At 35.5% G+C, this 19,313-nt stretch overlaps 2 protein-coding genes across 3 annotated transcripts in view; one reads left to right on the top strand and one right to left on the bottom strand.

Annotated features, from left to right (window-relative positions):
- The window catches only part of LOC105226437 (ATP synthase subunit b, mitochondrial), a 459,686-nt gene that overhangs the window by 435,348 nt on the left and 5,025 nt on the right, over positions 1 to 19,313 (bottom strand). The window lies entirely within an intron of this gene.
- LOC105226463 (phosphatidylinositol 4-kinase beta) overlaps positions 5,224 to 19,313 on the top strand; it is a 134,958-nt gene continuing 120,868 nt past the window's right edge. For both annotated transcript variants that reach the window (XM_049458547.1, XM_049458548.1), the window contains exon 1: positions 5,224 to 6,038. The gene's annotated coding sequence lies outside the window, so the exon portion shown is untranslated. The remainder of the gene's footprint in view (positions 6,039 to 19,313) is intronic.

The raw sequence follows: 19,313 nt of genomic DNA, 5'->3' as shown, positions 1-19,313 counted from the left end.
TCAAATGGATGCACAAATTCTTATTGTGCCATATAAAGGGTGATTTTTTTAAGAGCTTGATAACTTTAAAAAAAAAAAAAACGCATAAAATTTGCAAAATCTCATCGGTTCTTTATTTGAAACGTTAGATTGGTTCATGACATTTACTTTTTGAAGATAATTTCATTTAAATGTTGACCGCGGCTGCGTCTTAGGTGGTCCATTTGGAAAGTCCAATTTTGGGCAACTTTTTCGAGCATTTCGGCCGGAATAGCCCGAATTTCTTCGGAAATGTTGTCTTCCAAAGCTGGAATAGTTGCTGGCTTATTTCTGTAGACTTTAGACTTGACGTAGCCCCACAAAAAATAGTCTAAAGGCGTTAAATCGCATGATCTTGGTGGCCAACTTACGGGTCCATTTCTTGAGATGAATTGTTGTCCGAAGTTTTCCCTCAAAATGGCCATAGAATCGCGAGCTGTGTGGCATGTAGCGCCATCTTGTTGAAACCACATGTCAACCAAGTTCAGTTCTTCCATTTTTGGCAACAAAAAGTTTGTTAGCATCGAACGATAGCGATCGCCATTCACCGTAACGTTGCGTCCAACAGCATCTTTGAAAAAATACGGTCCAATGATTCCACCAGCGTACAAACCACACCAAACAGTGCATTTTTCGGGATGCATGGGCAGTTCTTGAACGGCTTCTGGTTGCTCTTCACCCCAAATGCGGCAATTTTGCTTATTTACGTAGCCATTCAACCAGAAATGAGCCTCATCGCTGAACAAAATTTGTCCGAAAAAAAAAAAAAAAAAACCGAACACTGATTTTGGTAATAAAATTCAATGATTTGCAAGCGTTGCTCGTTAGTAAGTCTATTCATGATGAAATGTCAAAGCATACTGAGCATCTTTCTCTTTGACACCATGTCTGAAATCCCACGTGATCTGTCAAATACTAATGCATGAAAATCCTAACCTCAAAAAAATCACCCGTTACAAATACAATACAAATATACCTATGTATATACATACACATATACATATGCATATGTGTGCTATGTGCATAAATATAACATACGGGTACAGATCTCCTAGGGGAACTTTTGGTTGGTGTGGAGTTTATGTTCGTGCACTTCAGGGTATTGGAGCGTTGTAAATATACAAATTTACACTTTACAAACTTTTCTTTAGGAATTCGCTTTCATTTCGAGCATACAATGTGTTGTTGACCGCCGACGATGACGTCAGCTTCATGACTTCAAAGGAATTTTAAGGTATTGAATGGAAAAGCATATTTAACTGGCACTTATGTCTCTGTCATTTGTCATGTGTTTGGTTGAGCTTATCATTACACTCGTGGGATCCATATTGAGGTTAATTAACACACGAAAGATTCACCTATTTTCAGGCCAATAATGTATTTTTATGCGACACTTTTTAGTGGTAGAAACACGCACTAAAGTTCGCTAAAGACCAATTGATAGTAGAGACGAATCAGGTAGCCCATGCCAACCGACAATGCCTTTGAAATTGTTAGAAAAACTTTTCATACGATTGATTTGAAAGATTTGTGGTCCATCAGCTTTAAGATTTATTGAGTTCATCCCTATATTTTTGGGTATTATTCAACTATATATTATTCATTAATAGTATACTTCAACTATCATAACTTTTTTCGCATACTCTCCCCCCATTTGCAAAAGTAACTATTCAGCTCCCCAAAAAGTCACCCTAATCCTTAATAAGTTACTTCATTCGAAAAACTTAGTTCAGTGGTGGAATTTTCTCTATGAAAACATTAAAGCTGAATATCCCTCGTCACATCATATCTATTCGATTTTATAGCTTTTGTGGTCTTTCTATGAGCAGACAGGAAGTCAGACAAAAAAACAACAATTCGCTATAGATTGCAGTTATAAAGGACATGCATATTTACTGCCAAAGTCAGCCTATCTAAGCTGATACATACGTACATATGTGTAGATATGAAGTTTTGCGAGAATTTGGGAAACTGCATGAAATTTGAATGACTCGATGGCATCTCCATGCATTAGTATATGTATATACATACATACGTGCATACACAGTTACGCTCCAAATATTAGCACAATTCTTTATTTATACCGTTTTAGACTAGTAAGCATAATTAACTTTACTTTTTTTGGATTCCTATTTTTTTTTAATAATTTTTTATACTTTATTATTAAATTTCAAATTTAAAGAGTTCTGCATTCAAAACACAAGAGTTGTGCTATTATATTTACTAACACTGTATTTGCATTTTGTAAATTGAGATTTCCATTTGTGTCGTCCTGTCTGCTTGTCCAATTATTTGTCTCATGGCTGCAACCTAGTGTCTTTTTTTGTTGGAAAAAACAGAGTTTATGCTCTGACCTCAGCATAAAACTTTAGATTCTTTAATAAACTCACATTCGCCAAAATTTCTTTATCTAAAACACATGGAGCGTACATCGTCGCTCCAGTTTCAATTTGCAAGACGAGCGATGGGTATATTTTACCGTCAACGCGGACTATAAGACCCGAGCGTGGGATATTTTGATGCAATTATAAGATTTTGATGATTGGGGTTTTGTGTGATTGCTATACATATGAAAATATATATGTACAGTCGTAAGATTAAGATTAATTGTTTAATTATTTATGCATATCGCCCGCTGAACAATCGTTGGCGGCGACCGTAGGACTCACTGTATCGTAATTTTTATATGTACATACGAGTACAATTACGTTTCCCCCCAAAGTTAATTCAATGAGCGGTGGTGGAAAGCTAGATTTAAAGTTGCCAATGTGGAATGCGCGAGGATGCATTCAGAAAAGTGTGTCAACGCGGCACACCCCTCATGAAACAACATTGCCTCGTAACTAGTCCACCCACCCACACCTAAAACCCAACCCTAGCGCAGGACGCATCGTAACGCATGCCAACCATACATTTTTCAACTTATAAAACATGCTACTTTATGGCGAAGTTATGAGGAGTTGGAGCTCTTGAGTAGATTGCGGTCGTGAATTTGAATGAATGGAATGCCTGAATTTTTCGTTGGGTGCTAACTGACACGCGGCACTCGTCGAATTTTCGTGCGTGTGCTGCTCGACGGCTGGCTCGCTTGGCTAGCTGCTCGAACTGTGTACGACGAGCGGGTCGGTGGCTGGGTGGTTGGGCGTATGGGCATTTTGCTACCCCTTCTTTGATTCAGTCAATCAGTCAGTGCTTGGGTGCGTTGAGTCACCATACTCAGACCCCATTTTACCCACACTGCTCTGCACCACACCCCGGAAAATATTTTGCAATCTGATACGATTGTTTACAATTCTGTTTATGGGGCGATTTTAATTTCTGTAAATACCGCTTCCGTTTATTGGATTTGTTTAACTGCTGTATTGGCTTTAGCGCCGTCGTATATGCGAACATACACACATACATACATATGTATGTATATAATGTGTTGTCTGGATTGTTTTGGCGATTGTATGCAAGTTTATAGGTCCATAAATTATCGATTACTAGCTGTAGGCCATCGGCCGTCAGTCCTCGATATACAGCACTTAACATACATACATCCATATGTTTGTACAAACATACTCTTGCATGCAGCCATCATCTGATAAAGCATCATTCGCTATTGACGTTTAATGCAGATTTAATTGTTTTACGAGTTAATTGGAATTGGAAGTATAGTATATTCAAAATTAAATGGATTAGGTGGACTTGCCTATGAAGTCTAATTATGCACATTTGAATTATAATTTTCATAAAGTATCTTTAGTAATGTGTTATGAAAGCTGACAGAGAATGTTGCACATGGAGAAGGTTCAAATAAAAACGTTCGTCGACTTAAGGGGTAAAGTTAATAATTAAAAAAAAATATTAGAGAATATTCTCGGAAAGTTTGATGTTGTCCAGCAAAAGGTTTTCAGAGTCGGTGAGAAAAATTACTCAGGAACGGTTGGACCGACCGATTTGAAAATTTTGCACGATATTCTTAGGCATACTTCCCAGGTCATAATCAAAGCGATAAGATCTCTGACGACCAGTAATTTTTTTCACCCGTTTTTCTGCCTTGGTAATTAGAAGGAAACTTAAGGGGGCTTCGTCGAGCAAAAGTCCTATTTGCAATCATTTTTTTTTTTATAAAAAATTTACATATTTTGGGCAGACGGTTTTACAAAAGAAATGCAAATTGGTGAAAATTTTTGGAAGTTTATGTCTTTTTAAATAAATGTAATTAAACAATAAAGAAGAAGAATTGAACAAAAAAATCCTTCGTTCAAAACCTTGTTAATTATATCTCAAAGACTTGTACAAAATTTCATTAAGAATGGATGAGTACTTCGTTCTTTATAACCCACTTTTAAAACATAGTTTCGAGAGATAGTTTTAAGTGACTGTATAGCTGACCTCTAGCACGCAAGTTTTCAGGACTGTCTCATCAAAACTATTATTCGTGTCCACTTGAGAATTGGGAACAATATTCCAGAATTAAGTATTTCAACAATTTTTTTTTTTTGAAATCATGAAACCCATGTTAATATGATTAATTAATAATATTATGCTAGAATCGACTATGCGGAGCTTAAGACAAGATTTTTGTATGAGCGGGTTCTGGAAGTAAACATAGCGACTGCCTCAATTTAATGGTTTCCAAAAAATCGGGTTATCTTAACATAATTACAAATACTACATACAAATAACATTTTCACACTACTAAAATAACCGAACGTTAGCCAACACTAAGCGACGAAAATGATTAAAACGAAATCAGAATCAACAATAAACACAAAACAGAAAAGCGAAAGCAAAACAGAGCAGCGAAGGTCTAAAAAAATCATGGTTCTCTGACAGAAGCACCATTTTGAATGCAATCAAGAAATACCACTCAAGAGAACGGAAAATTGCAAAAAAAACTCCCTAAATGAGAACTCTGAGTGGCATTCCATTCCAAGATTTGAATGAGTGATTTTGGTCAGAGATGGTTTTATTCACATAATAAGAAAGCAAAGATACAAATTAAGCACATTTGCATCTATATACATATGTATATATATGAACATACATGCGCACATTTAACAGTTTTGATACATTCATGCCGTATGTAGCAAAACATTTTTCAAAGTCTTTCTCTTGCTTTAAAATTTCTCTCTCAAAGCGGGAATTCTGTTTCCACTCATATTTGCGACGTCTGCATACAGCGACGGTCAGCGCTGCAGTTGCCGAGTTGCCGCTTTTTGACGGCGCAGTTTTGAGTGAATTGTACTCGTGAGCGGTCATGAATTTAATTGCAAGCGGAGTGTATTCGAAAATTTATAACAATATATAATTCTTTATGAATATCGGGCAGTAAAGATACGAATTAAACTATTTGCCTACGAACGGTGCACAATAAAAACGCAACGAAAATTGGCGTTACTTTTGTGTAATTTATGAGGTAGTGCGAGGAGCAAAAGCGATTTCGATTGAAATCCGTCTGCGTTGAGAAACGAATCGCAAGTTTGCAGTAGTAATTGCTAAATATTTTTTAATGATAAATTAACACCTAACTCCAAGCTCAGCAGCAGCTGGTAGTGCACAAACCTTAACTATAATTAAGGTAGAGAATAATATAGTGAATGCAGCAGTGTAGTGTTTTTGTGAATCAAGTGGAAAACAATACAAAGTTTACAGCTAAACGTAGATAATTTCAAAGATGCAAACAAATAGAAGTGAATCGTATATAATAATGTTTCAAATGCAGAATTAATGTAAAGTGCAATCTGATAAATTTAACAAAGTGTACAACAAAGTACGAATGAAGTAAAGTGAAAGTGGAGAATTGTGATTTTGCATTGTGACAAGTAGTTGTGAAGTTGAATGGAAGCAACAATTGAAAAGGCAAAACTAAAAGATTTGTAACCCAGAAAATACAACGTTGTAAAATTGCGGAAACATTTTCGTTCGTCTTCAAATTGCTAAAGTGATACAGTTTATAAAAGCATAAAAATTGAGATTTTGGCGCAAAAAGTGGACGTTCAAGGTTTTTCATAATAGCAGCAGTAAACAAGGTGAGTTTGAATACAAATGTGAAGTAAAGTAAAGAATATAGTAGCAACGCCTACTCGTTGAAATTCCAGGTAGGTACACCTAAAAAATCTCAGCATACAAGCGGGCAAGCTGTGTACAAAGTAAATAGATAAAAATGATGAAAGAGCCTGTAGCAGTCTGCTTTGTATAGCTTGCGCGTTTAGCAAAACGTGCTACTTTTGTGCAGCTGCTTTTCTGTCACAGCCAGAGCCAGAGCCAGTTTGTGCGGAGCTGAAAAAGGGCGTTTTTGCAATACATCCCCATTTTGTTTGTTTTTCTACTCTATTTGTGATTTTCTTCTTTACAATTTCCACCGTAATTCTCGTTTGACTCCAATCCTGTACTTGTGTTTTTGCCACTCTTCTTCAATGGACTTCCAATTGAGAATAATCTCATTTCCAGTTGCTCAAATTTAAATTGTTGTTTCAACTCAATGTTTTATTTCAGTAGCTTGCTTAGACAATAATTTGTTAAATTGTTTTTGATTTATACAGCATATTTTACTTTTCGCAATTAAGTAAATGTCTGATCATAATGTAGTCCAGTAACTTGAGAGCTACGTATGTATGTCATATCCCATGAAGTTTGTTTTTATGCGGCACAAAATAGAATCACAATCAATTTATTAATTATAATAAATTCATTTTCTACAGTAGTGATAAAATATTCAGAAGTGTGAAAAATTAAATCCGATTATGTTGTATTTTTTTTTACTTTATTTTGTTTTTAAGCTCACAAATTTGAATCAGTCGATCATAAACGAATTAAATAAATATTTGTTTTTTTTGTAGTTGACTATTTCCTTGTCAGCCTATTAATTTATGTTACGCGAATGTTTAAAGAAAACACATTTGGTTAAATACATTTATTTATTTAATTAAAATAACCGCGGACGGTGAATTTAATTGCATAAGTTCTGCGCAATACTGCACATAAATATCTACATATACATATGTACATATATGTCGATGTGTAAGTATTTGATATTTATGTAAATTGCGCGCTCCGTTGCCAGCATTCGATTTTCACATTTTTAATCGCAATGTGTAATGCATTTTCTCCAACACTTTCTCCCCACCTCGGGTTGCCGCACAGAAAATGCCAGCGTTGTGCCAAAGTAAATATTTATAAACAAGTGCCTCAATTCAAGGGAATTAAATGCACATAAACAATATCAAAACGTATGAAACGAATATGTGCTAAAAAGAAAGCTACACAAAATAATTACATCAAACAAAGCGTGAATTGTTTAAATACGCCAATGAAAAACAAACATTTGTTGCAAAAGTTTCGTCGAAATCAATATGTTTTTGTATGGATGGGCAATACATAAATACATACTAACATAGGTACTAAAAAATATTTTTTTTCTTTAATTTGTCGATTTTTGTGTAGGTCCTAAATTTGAATAAATAGAATAACAACAAAGACCCAAATGGCTTCGTAAAATGCAATCGGTCGGTCATTCAGTCAATCGGTGAATGAACGGATCGTACATTTCCACAAGTGCATGATTATAGTAAACATAGTTTTTGTTGTTATATTATTAGCTGCGCTCTTGCAGACTTGCTGCTTATCATGTTGAACTGGTGCCCTTCTGTACTTTTGCAAGGCACACATACATATATACATATGTATGTATGTACATATATATGTATGTACATATGCATGTGTACAGCGCTAGCACTCATCAACACTTGTGCGGTACAAATTTATATAAACTCGTCTGAGTCAGTTTATAGCTCGAAATATATTTAAAAAGAACACATTTAGTTATACTAATCAACGTTACTTTATAATGTTTATATAGCATAAATGTAAATCTCTATTTATAGATCGTTACTATTAATACGAAAATACTTTTCGACTACCTAATATTACTAAATTTATACCCTGAACAGGGTATATTAAGTTTGTCACGAAGTTTGTAACACCCAGAAGGAGTGGTCGGAGACCCTATAAAGTATATATATATTTAAAGATCTGTATGTTGAGCTGAGTCGATTTAGCCACGTCCGACTGTGTATATATACGAACTAGTCCCTCAGTTTTTAAGATATCGTTTTGAAATTTTGCAAACGTCATTTTGTCCTCAAGAAGCTGCTCATTTCTCGGAATTGCCGATATCGGGCCACTATAACATATAGCTGCCATACAAACTGAACGATCGGAATCAAGTTCTTATATGGAAAACTTTCACATTTAACAAGATATATTCACGAAATTTGGTATAGATTATTTTCTGAGGCAACAATGTAATCTCCTAATATATTGTTCAGATCGGTTAACTAGCGCGTATAGCTGCCATACAAACTGAACGATCGGAATCAAAAGCTTGTATGGAAATCTTTCGCATTTGACCTGGTTTCTCCACGAAATTTGGCATGGATTACTGCTTAAGGTAACGATATAATATCTGAAAAAATTGTTCAATTGTTTTTTTCTTGTTTTGTATTAATAAGCTAAAGTATAGTAGCAGTTTAGATGACTAAAAAGTGATACGACCTTTTGTTAAAAGAATAGCGTTAATGCAAAAAATATAATTCCCAACCAATCCTCTCGAATTAAATATATACATACATATACATATGTATACATATACATAAATACATATACATATGTACATATTTTTTTTAAGAATTTCGGTACTATGATTGGTTCTTTCTAAAAGCTTTCTTTAAAAAATGCTCAAATATGGTTGAAACAGTGATATTTACTAATATATGTATATATATGTACATAAGTATGTATGTACATATGTATGTGCACTTAAATTGGTTTCGATTGGACGTAATTTGTTTTTATTTATAATATTTCCACATACAAACATATGTACATATGAACCTGCATGTATAGATATTGCCAAGTGTCGCATTGGCTTTCTTCAGCGTGCAAGACGCACTGAGGCAATAAATTATTCAGTGAATGTTGATTGCAGCAAACCACTGGGACCGTTGACCAACACTTAAACAAATAGTAATTACTTTGGCTAATAAAATCTGAAAATAGCCAAAGCTGGTAAATTAAAAAGTGCTATTGTTGTATTATTAATTTTTATGTTGTAAAATAAATTGCTAGCAATTATATTGCATTACAAAATTGATCAAAAACTCAAAACAAAAACAAATCATTTTGGCAAAATAGTAACAATAGGAACTCGTAAGGTTAGCATTGATAAATACTGAAATTCCAAATTAAAAAAGACTGACATACATACATACATATGTGTTTACATGCCTGTGTGTGGCTTTAATATGACATATTTTTATGCTTTCGAATGCTTTTATGCATTATTTTGGTTTTCAGTTCATTCGTTTTGCCACTAGCGCTGTCCCCTGTTGGAAGGAAAGCTCATCAGTTCCACCTCATCGACGCGAAGCGATCGCTGCAATGACAAAGTAGCCGCAGTCGTGTTCACATACAAACATATGAATATATAGCAGATATATAGCAACAGATATGGGTGTATGTACAAGCTAGAGCTAATGTTGAATGGAAAAATATCTGTGCGCTATAGTGAAAAGTCGTTGAACTCTTTCAAGAACAAGCGAGTAGAGCGTACCGCTAGCTGGCTAAGTAGCGACAACAGCAGCAACAACTTGGCAGCAACAGACTGCTGTATGCAGACACGACCGAAGCAATGGCGAAAGAAAACCCGTTCCGCTTCATTCCGTCTCACGTCAGCAAAAGCAATCAAAACAACAGTCGGTATAACAACAGAAACAACAACATTAGCAATATTCATTAAATGAATAAAAATATACGAAATTGCTTTTGGTTGTTGTTGTCGCGGCTACTTTAGCTGATGTTGGCGGCCTCAGCAACTTTTCATTTTCATTGCTCTATGAATGATCAAATGAACGGTCGGTTGGTCGTTCGGTTCGGTTGACGTTGGCGGGCGAGTGACGTAAACGGTGGTTTGCGTTCGTGCGCTCTGGAAAAAACGGTGGTCCGCTGTGGGCCCCAATAGCTTAGTAAGGTGTTCGTTTGTAGGCATGTGAGCGCTTGTTGTTGTTTTGGTTGATACGTAACGCTTGTAAACTACAATTAAGGTGCACGTGTTGTGCGGACCTTCCGGTAATTTTTGGCAGTCTCGGAATTCACATTTACCGTTTCTCTTTACAACACCCAGTACGAGGAAGCAATAAGCAGGTAATGAGCTTTGTTGAAAACAAGAAACAACAACGCAAGCATTTAAAATGTTTGAAAATTCCAAACGCTTCTTCCGACTTCATTAATAACAATTATTATTGTAGAAATAGTTTGGCAACCATAACTTTGGCTGGCTTAAGCAGACCCTGTTTTGGCTATTTTAATTGACGGTGTTCGTTTTGAGTTTCCATAGAGTAAGCGGAAAGGTCTATGATGTAAAGATATTACTAAAAACTTACCATATTTCAAAGTTTTTTTTATGAAATATTCAGGAAAGATTTAGAGAAATTAAATAAATATTTATCATAATTCAACTAAATATCTTTAGGCTTTCAAAATTTTATTGCTCAATATTGAAAAATATTTAAATAATTTACTATAGTATAAATATTTTTTAAAAAGTAAGAAATAGTCTAAAAAACTCAAAATGTTATTGAGTTCATACATAGAGCGTTGCGGCCCAACGTTTTATTATTTTTAATAATAAACGGCGAAGCTAGGTCAAGGAAAATATTGAGTATCAGCTGCATAAAGCCGAAAATCTTTATAAAGTTGAAATGATTTTATTCTGAAATCGTTATTTACTTTTAAAAGTCCATTGAACTAATCGGCGCATATTGTTGCTATTTTCTTACAAAAGCTTTTGATGAATTCCTGACATTTTTGCTCGGTGATTTCCGGTTCGAGTAAAAGCAGTTATTAATAAACGAAGTGCGCTTCGAATTTTACGTTTTTATTGAGCAATAAACACATTGAGCTTGACATTTTCCGGCATTTCACGCCATTTACATCTTAGTGCCAATTTTCTATTTAATAAATGCATAACTAATTTTTCTTTCACTAAACAGGAGTACTATACATGTCTCTGTGTATTTGTGTATATTTTCAAATGTCTGTCCTTTTTTGCAAATGAAATTACTTATTTATTTTTATTTATATATTAAATTATATGCACAAATATATGTTTTGCCATATTTGAATTCGAATATTTTGCTGTTCATACGAATTATTGTGGTGTGCTTCATTGTCAAACGCTTCGCCTTTTGCAAGCCCCCCTTTGCATATGTCGAATTTATTTTCAGCTCTCAGCTTTTCGTCACTCTTCTTCTCTCCCCCACCAATTCAACAGCTTCAATAAGCGTATTTAAATTCAACACGTTTTGCGCGTCTGTCTCACTTATGTATGAATGTATAATCCTCCTCAGGTGTTGCCCTCACCCAGCCAGTGTCACTTTCACTTTTTCTTCTTCATCTTCGTTTTGTTTGGTTCGCCCAATGCGAATTTCCGGTGCTCAACGGCATTACTGAGGTGCGTATGTTTCAACGGATATCATCAGCCAAACAAGTTATGATGGAAAACCCAAAACATTTGGTTAAAAAATTTGCGAGAAAATGTGATGTTTGAAAAATGTGTTTTTTCTGATTTTAGTCAGCGCTTTGCAAATATTTATATTGATTTCCGCTAATTTGTTTGCTACCTTTGTTTGTATGCTTTTCAATCGCGCTGAAAACTTCCTGCTTCAAAGATACAGGTACCGGCAAGTGTCGATTTTATAATCGCATTAAGTGTTAGGCTTTAAGTTGTTATTGAAATGAAGGTGGTGAGATCCATAATCTCGATGGTGTTTTTAAAAGTAAAAACATGTTTATGTGGAACTCTGTGATTCTTTTTTTTTACTCAACAATCCAAATCAGGTTAGATCCACATAATAACAGCCTCTGCATGGATAAAATCCGGGTCAATTCCGGTAACGTAGAACCGGCCTTAGAAGGAATTGGAATTATATGATTATTGTGAACTAAAACTATATTTGACAAGTCCACGTGGTTTTAAGAGAGCATATCTGAAGATTTCTTTTGTAGTGGTTACACTAATTTTTTGAAATTTTCAAATTATCGTATTTACTTCCATTTTGCACGCAGTAATATTAGATACGTTCGCGTCAAACCCAAATTAACCTTGAACAGTTAAACCTATACTATACTTATGAACATTCCAACGTTGTATATACTACACATTCCCATGTATACCTTGTTAATTCCGAAAATTTGTTTCGTTTCGTTTTGAGTGCAATTTCGTTAAGCTGCTGCCGAAAAAACACGGTGCCGACAGGTCACTTTTAAGTGATGACATCACGATTACTTAAAGCACAGAGCGTAAAGATATTAAAACCCAAGAAGTCAGAAAGAAAAACATTTGCACAACGAAAGAACAACAAAACGGCAGTGCCAAGTGCAAACAGAAAATTGGCGAACATATTAAATTAAGCTGTGTTAAGTACAGGTTAAGGCGAGGTAAACAAAATTTTTGGAGAATTTTGTTCTTCTGTGCATGTAATAGTGTTCAGAATTGACAAGTCAACCGTGCTGGTGGCTCAATTAGCACTAAGTTGAATCATTTCTCGAAAATAATTTTTAAACTCCTCAATTTGACAAATTTTTAGAAATATTATATGTTATTTCAATTCTACCAATTTTAAATTATTTTACTTTAATTTTGGTATTTTCCTTCATTCAGAAACTACAGGTTTCGATCTACATACTTATACGCTGCCGACAGTTTTATTTTATTCCAATTTAATTTTTTTTCTATCAGCAAACGCCCATGCAAAGTACAAGGAAAACACGTTCATGAGTACTAACAGAAACAACAATTTAAAGCTACGAATACACAAGTAGTTCATGCGAAATTGTACAAACCCGAAAACAACACTCGTTCGGTCACTTAACATTCTACAATCGTGCGGCTTATAGCTCCTCAAACGCGCACTTCTCCGGTGCACACGTACCGATGGCGGCAGGAGACGTTGTCGAATACCTTCAAAACGTGTTATGAAATTCTCGCAAAACACGATCGTGCTGCGGTTTTACACATTTGTTTTTTGATTTGTTGTGGTTTTTATTCTTCTTTATTTTATTTTCTTATTTTCCATGTAAATATTGTTTCAAACGTTTGTTGTGTGGTAGGCGTCGGCAGCGGCAACGGCAGTGGCAAACAGCTGTTTGGTTAGGTAGCTGTTCGCTGCCACGAACGTATGAACTTACTCTAATGTCGTGTGTTGTTTGTAGTGTTTTATCTAAAATTTATGAAGAAAGTGTATACACGGTGAGCATTTTGTACTACGCTTGCGTACATACATACATATATATGTATGTACACTGACTGATAAAAGTTAATGCCGGTATGTACATACCTTAATAAATAGCATAGTTGAAGTGATAAAAATTGAGTTCGTGACTGAAATGTGATGCTTTTGATATTCCAATTGAGAAATTTATGTAATAAATGTCATCTACGCAATGCAAGAAATCGAAATGCGACAGAATCTTCGAACTTTTTTCCATTTGAAATTTCAGTTCTTAATTATAGATTTGTATAATTTTGCACAAATCTGCTCACATATTCCCTCCCATCTTGTAGGAGTACCAAAAATGCCACTCTAAGCACGTCAAGTGCTGAGAAATCCTGCGCTGTGCAAATAGGCACAAGCGAGCAATAAATGGCTTAAAAATTTCCGTTGCTAATTTGTTTAGCCATGTTTTTGACTTGACTCTCAAACTCAATGTTACTTTTTTGGCAGTTCCCGCGCGTTCATAACCTTTCATTTGTTTTTCGATTCCAAGCTATTTGTTTGTTTGCTTTGCCGTGGCGTCGAGTCGCTTCGTAGCGTTTACTCAAAACACAAAAAAATTATATAAACATACTTATGCATATTTATACTTGATATACATACAAACATACTTAAGCGACTTTGTTTGAACGATTGAAGTAGACGCACACATAGCCTCTTCTGGGTGTATGTGTTCCGCCATTATTTATTGTTATTAATATTATTCTCCGACATTTGTTTCCTTTTCTGCGCCTCATTTGCTGCTTGTACTGCCACATTCCACACAAAATGCTCGTTCTCGTTTCGCTTTACGGTTTTTAATTTGCATTTATTAATTTTTATCTTTGGTATTTGTAACTAATTTTGCCGCTGCCTTTGCGTTAGTGTTGTTGTTTTCTGTATTTTTTTTTTTAACTTTTTTATTCAAATTTTTTTTTTACACTTCATTAAGTGTTGCATTTTTTCATTTGTTTATGTTTTTAAAGCAGCGTGACGTAACACTTACTTGTGCCCCTTTAAGCCCATGTTTATGTGTGTGTTCATTTGTATATTTTCCCATAAAAATGCCAACAATTTGAGTTTCGTGTGAAGTTATTAAGCATTTATCATAAGCAACAAGCAAAGCATAAAGCATCCATGAAAGACCCTCTACATTTCAACTGAGAATTGTTGGGGCCACTAAAAGAAGAAGAAAAAATAGCTGGTTGAGACACGGAAACTGATTGCGACAATCTAACCCAAAAAGAGTCTCTGAATATTATCTAAACTATTATCCATATATTGTCCTACAATAATTTTTTTTTCATTTTTGGCCTGCCAAAATTGATAACAGTACACACTGTAATAAATTTGAAAAATTTTGACCGAGAAAAAATTCTCTAAAAACACTTTAGAAGGCTGTAACTCAAAACAATTTGAGATATCGATTACAATTTAAATTAACTGGATAGAGAATAATTGAAATCGTTGTTACCTAAATTTTACTGCGAGCGTATCATTAATCCATCAACTGACTCAAAACAAATTTTCTCCGTGCAATAAGTGACACAACAACACTCAGTGTCAGCTGACGGTCGGGCAATAAATGCTTCCACATATGCTTAAATGTGCGCGCACACATGATGTTAATGTGCAATGCGCTTAGCTATGTGCAAATGCTAATGCCTACACACATATGCACCAATGTACATAGCTAAGCACATAGTAATAGGCGGCGATGTTAGAGTTCAGCGGCGTGACGGCGCAGAAACTAGAAGCCGTGGCGTCTGGCGGCAGCTGGCAACCGAATTGTGCCATCGACGACTGTTTATATTGCGTTGTTGTTGTTGTTGAGGGAACAACTGGAGTTGGAGCGTTGACAATGCAGCTGGCAGTCCAACGCTCCCTCACTGTGGCATCTGCCCGACTTGTAGGCCAACTGACGGCGGCTGACTAACTGACTGACTGCTTTGCTTGCTAGCAGCCAGCCTGGCTTCGTAATCGTGCCTGCCATATATTTGACTTGAAGGCATTTGCTTGTGGATTTTCATAATTTTCAATAAAATAAAGAAATTTGTGTCAACCGGAATGTGGCGGACCCAGCTGGCAGCCGCGTTCACACGTATGTGTGTGTGTGTATGTTTGCATAGATTCATTCAATATTTAAGCGTTTCTCGTCTTTGTATGCGCCACATTATGATTTGGTTGGTTTGTCGGTGCGCCCAAGAATTTGTCCCATTTCCCACGCCTAGCGGGAAAGCAATGAAAACGTCTGTTGTTTGTCAGCAAACCGGGAAAGCATGCAGCTGTGCTCGGCCGGGCGCTGGTTCCGGGGCAGAGGCGGTGCTCCTCGTTAATGCCTGCGGTGAGTTTCACTTGTAGCCCTTTTCCACACGCCTGCGCTCCTTTCTGCCCACTCAAGCACTTGCGCCCACTTCGTTCCCTCATTTCTGGCAACTTTACACAGTTTTCCTACATTTCGTGCCAATCCTGTCGCTGTCTCTGCCGCTGCCGCTGCTGCTGCCCCACTTACTTATGCAAATTATGTTATGCGGTGCTATGTAAAAAATGAAGAGAATTAATGAAAATTTTACAAGCTCAACAGAAAATTACGTTGCCGCACAAGATGTTGCCGGCTGCTCCAAGATGTTGTCGGTTCATTTTTTTTTTTTGCTGTTGTGCGTTAATGCATGACCCACAAATCAAATTATCAAACACATATACATACATACACACGGGCGTGAGTACAAGTGTAACATCAGGTTGCTTATTAGCAAATGGTCGATCTTTGAATTTTATCTCTTGCAACTTTGAAGCGACCTGAATTTAGAATATTTTACTGCTTCTCCTACTTGGCTCTTCGCTGGAAGTGTTAAAGTTAAAATATTTATGTGTTTGCAAATAAAGTTTTTATTGCCGTTTCTGCTCCAACTCTGCGTTCTTGTGTGTGCCGGTCGCCGGGTTTTGGCTCCAAATTTTTATAGCCATGTTCTCTCAACATTATAAGTAGGCAGGTTGCTTAATAAGTAAATTCTTGCCGGTTTTTGTCGTCGTGCAGTATTTGAAATTCATTGAAATGATTGTGCAACTTCTAGCTTTTATGGTTGGAACTTTTATGGGCAAAGACCGAAATCACACTTTGAATCAAGTAATTGGCATTTTAGTCATTTGCCTTAAAAGTGTTGACCAATACTCATTTATTTCTCATTTATTTAAGCTGAAACATTGTATTTTAAATGAAGTTGGCAAATGTCATGCTGCTGGAAGATCATAAGGTCTCTTAATTTGTGGTGAATAACTGCTGTGTTTTGTCAAAGAATTCGAACTTGAAATATTTAGATCATCCTGCGGTGTGTGTCAGATCAAAATCATTAGGTCTATACATCTTTCTATATTATTTATTGGTATTGCTTCTTGAAGATCTTGAATAATTTCGATATTGCTGCATTTAGCACACTCAAGAGGTTACATGGGTTTCCTCTGCTAAAAAACAGTCTTTTATTAACTATTTTTTCTCATATAAAAAATTAAATATTTTATTAGAATTTTTTATTTAACTTTTTACTATTAACATAGAAATTCTGAAATTTTTGAAAAAATATTTTAAACTCCATTTCCTATGAACCCTAGGAAAAAATATGCACCCGCGTTGGCAGGATAACTCTTTACAGGCTCATCTAAAGTGAAAGAATACGTGTTTTTGTTAAAACCTTAACATAGAACTTGGACGAAGGAAAAACAACTGAAAACTGAATTTTTGGGAGACACTTTTACAAAAAAAAAAAATTAAAATTTCAGTGAAAATTTCGCGACCTTTAAGAATTGTATCTCAAAATTCAATATTTCATGAAGATCGGTTGAGTAGTTCTCGAGAAATCTTGCCTGCCGACTTCAAAAACACAATTTGGAGAAAAACGAGTTTAAAGACGGCACACTTAGCCTAGCTAGTCTCGGAGGTGCAAGTTCTCAAGGCTGTATCTCCGAAACTGTTACTCGGATCAACTTGAAAATTTAGTACAATATTGTAAAGGTGTTATAGAATTTAATAAAACAATAAAAAAAATCGATATTTAGAAACGCCTAAATCCATGTAACGCCTTAATGTGCTAGTCTCAAAAAACGTTAATTTTTTGGAATCTGTTTCTATTGTTTTGAAATTTTAGGTCATATATTATACATGTTTACAAAAAATATTATGCTTTTTGCACCATTCAGTATGGGGAAGAACAATCCCAAACTCGTACATCCACAGAAAATATTTCTGTCATAAAAATTTTCTTCGAAACTGCTGAATTTAGTTTTTGCAAAATTCGTTAATTAACTCATACTCGTTTCTTCTATTTCCAGGTATTTTGAATTTGAAAGATGTGGACGCAATTCTAGGAAATATTTACTCATTGATGAAAAGGTATGAATGGGGGTATTTTAGTGTAAACATTTCTCAAGTTGTGCGCAAGTATTGCAAATGCATGGAATTGTGTCTAGCAGATGTCAGACTGATTGCTATAGCAGCAAGAATGTTCGCTTTGTTTACGAAAATTTCTCGCTTATTACACGCAGCAACTTTTGTCTCGGCAACTCTTGGTTTATAGGCGAGGGGGCGACGAGGAGAGGAGAATCGCGCCGAGTTTCCAGTGTTCAGCAACTCGCTTTGTGTTCTTATTCGTAGCAGTTCGCTGCGACGTTTTTCGGCATTCGTGTTCTTTCTTTCAAAGTACATAGTTGCATTTGAGTATATTTTTTGAAATTAATATTTTGAATATATTTAAAAAATTTAATTTCATCTTTTGGCAAGTAATTTGCAAATATGTATACAAATATACATAATATAATTTAAATATTTTAGAAAATGGAGTATGACGAAAAAATCGAATTAATTAAAGATATTGTGAAATGTATGGAGAAAGCCATACAAATTGATTCAGACGATAGTGAAAAGGGTGACATATGTATGTGAAATTCTGTCATATAATCTTTGTTTTCATTTTGAATTATAAATAAAATGTATTTCTTTTTTGTCAGAACTGATTAATATATGTGATAGAGTGGCCCAAATACCCATAAGGAAAAAGAAACGACAATGGGTTAAAGTAAAGAGTAGACAATGGGTTAAAGTAAAGTGAAAGAGAATGAGAAAAAAACTCGAACAGAGTTGCGCAACACAAGTTGCTCGTGTGAAGGTAATGGGCGACAGCAAAAGAGAATCGCCCGAGAATTAGCAACTTTTGTCGCCTCGTGTAATAATAGACTTTGAAAATCGCAGCGTTTAAATAGTAAATATATTCATCGAAGGCAAAGATTTTGATGTCTATTATTTAAGTCGTAAAATTGGCTTTGAATCGCTTTGACGCACAAGTCGGAAAACGCACGTCTGGCAAGACAAATGTGCAAGTGCGCCTGATTTCTGGTTACACACATTATATGCGCAGCTGTTCTCGTTTATTTACAAGTGTAGTATATATGCATTTACTTCTGCTTGTTTTGAAAATATCTGCCACAAATCGATCTAATAATATAAACTTGTAGATTAACCTTCTCACTCTCTACTGACTCACAAAAATCAAAAATGGCAAAGATCAGTTCTCATGTTATGCGAGACAATATGTATATTATTCGGACTTGCATTTATTACTCGCAATGGCTTTAAGAAGCGAATTCGAAAGAAGACATTCGAGTCTGATGCCTTCTGGAACATTTTACCAGAAGAAGTGGTTCTGAATTTTGCTCTGAATTGCTTTTGCGATGTTCGCATTGCTGATTTTGCACTTACTGCCTCTGGCGAGCTACTGTTACCAAGTACCAACTCACAACTATTTATCAAATCTCAATTTCCTGTTGCTAGTTTTAGTGCCGATAAACTGGCTACGATGTAACGGGTGATCCTAGTAGAGGTACTTTTTTTAATGGCCTTTTTTTCACAGATCAGACGTGAGTCAAGCTGTCATGTTATTAAAAAAAACAACGATTTGGTGTGGTTTATGGGCCGGTGGATTGGAATCAGCGATTCATATATTT

Source organism: Bactrocera dorsalis, chromosome 5 (assembly GCF_023373825.1).
Source record: "Bactrocera dorsalis isolate Fly_Bdor chromosome 5, ASM2337382v1, whole genome shotgun sequence".
Taxonomy (NCBI): domain Eukaryota; kingdom Metazoa; phylum Arthropoda; class Insecta; order Diptera; family Tephritidae; genus Bactrocera; species Bactrocera dorsalis.
This window is presented reverse-complemented; position numbering and strand designations above follow the sequence as displayed.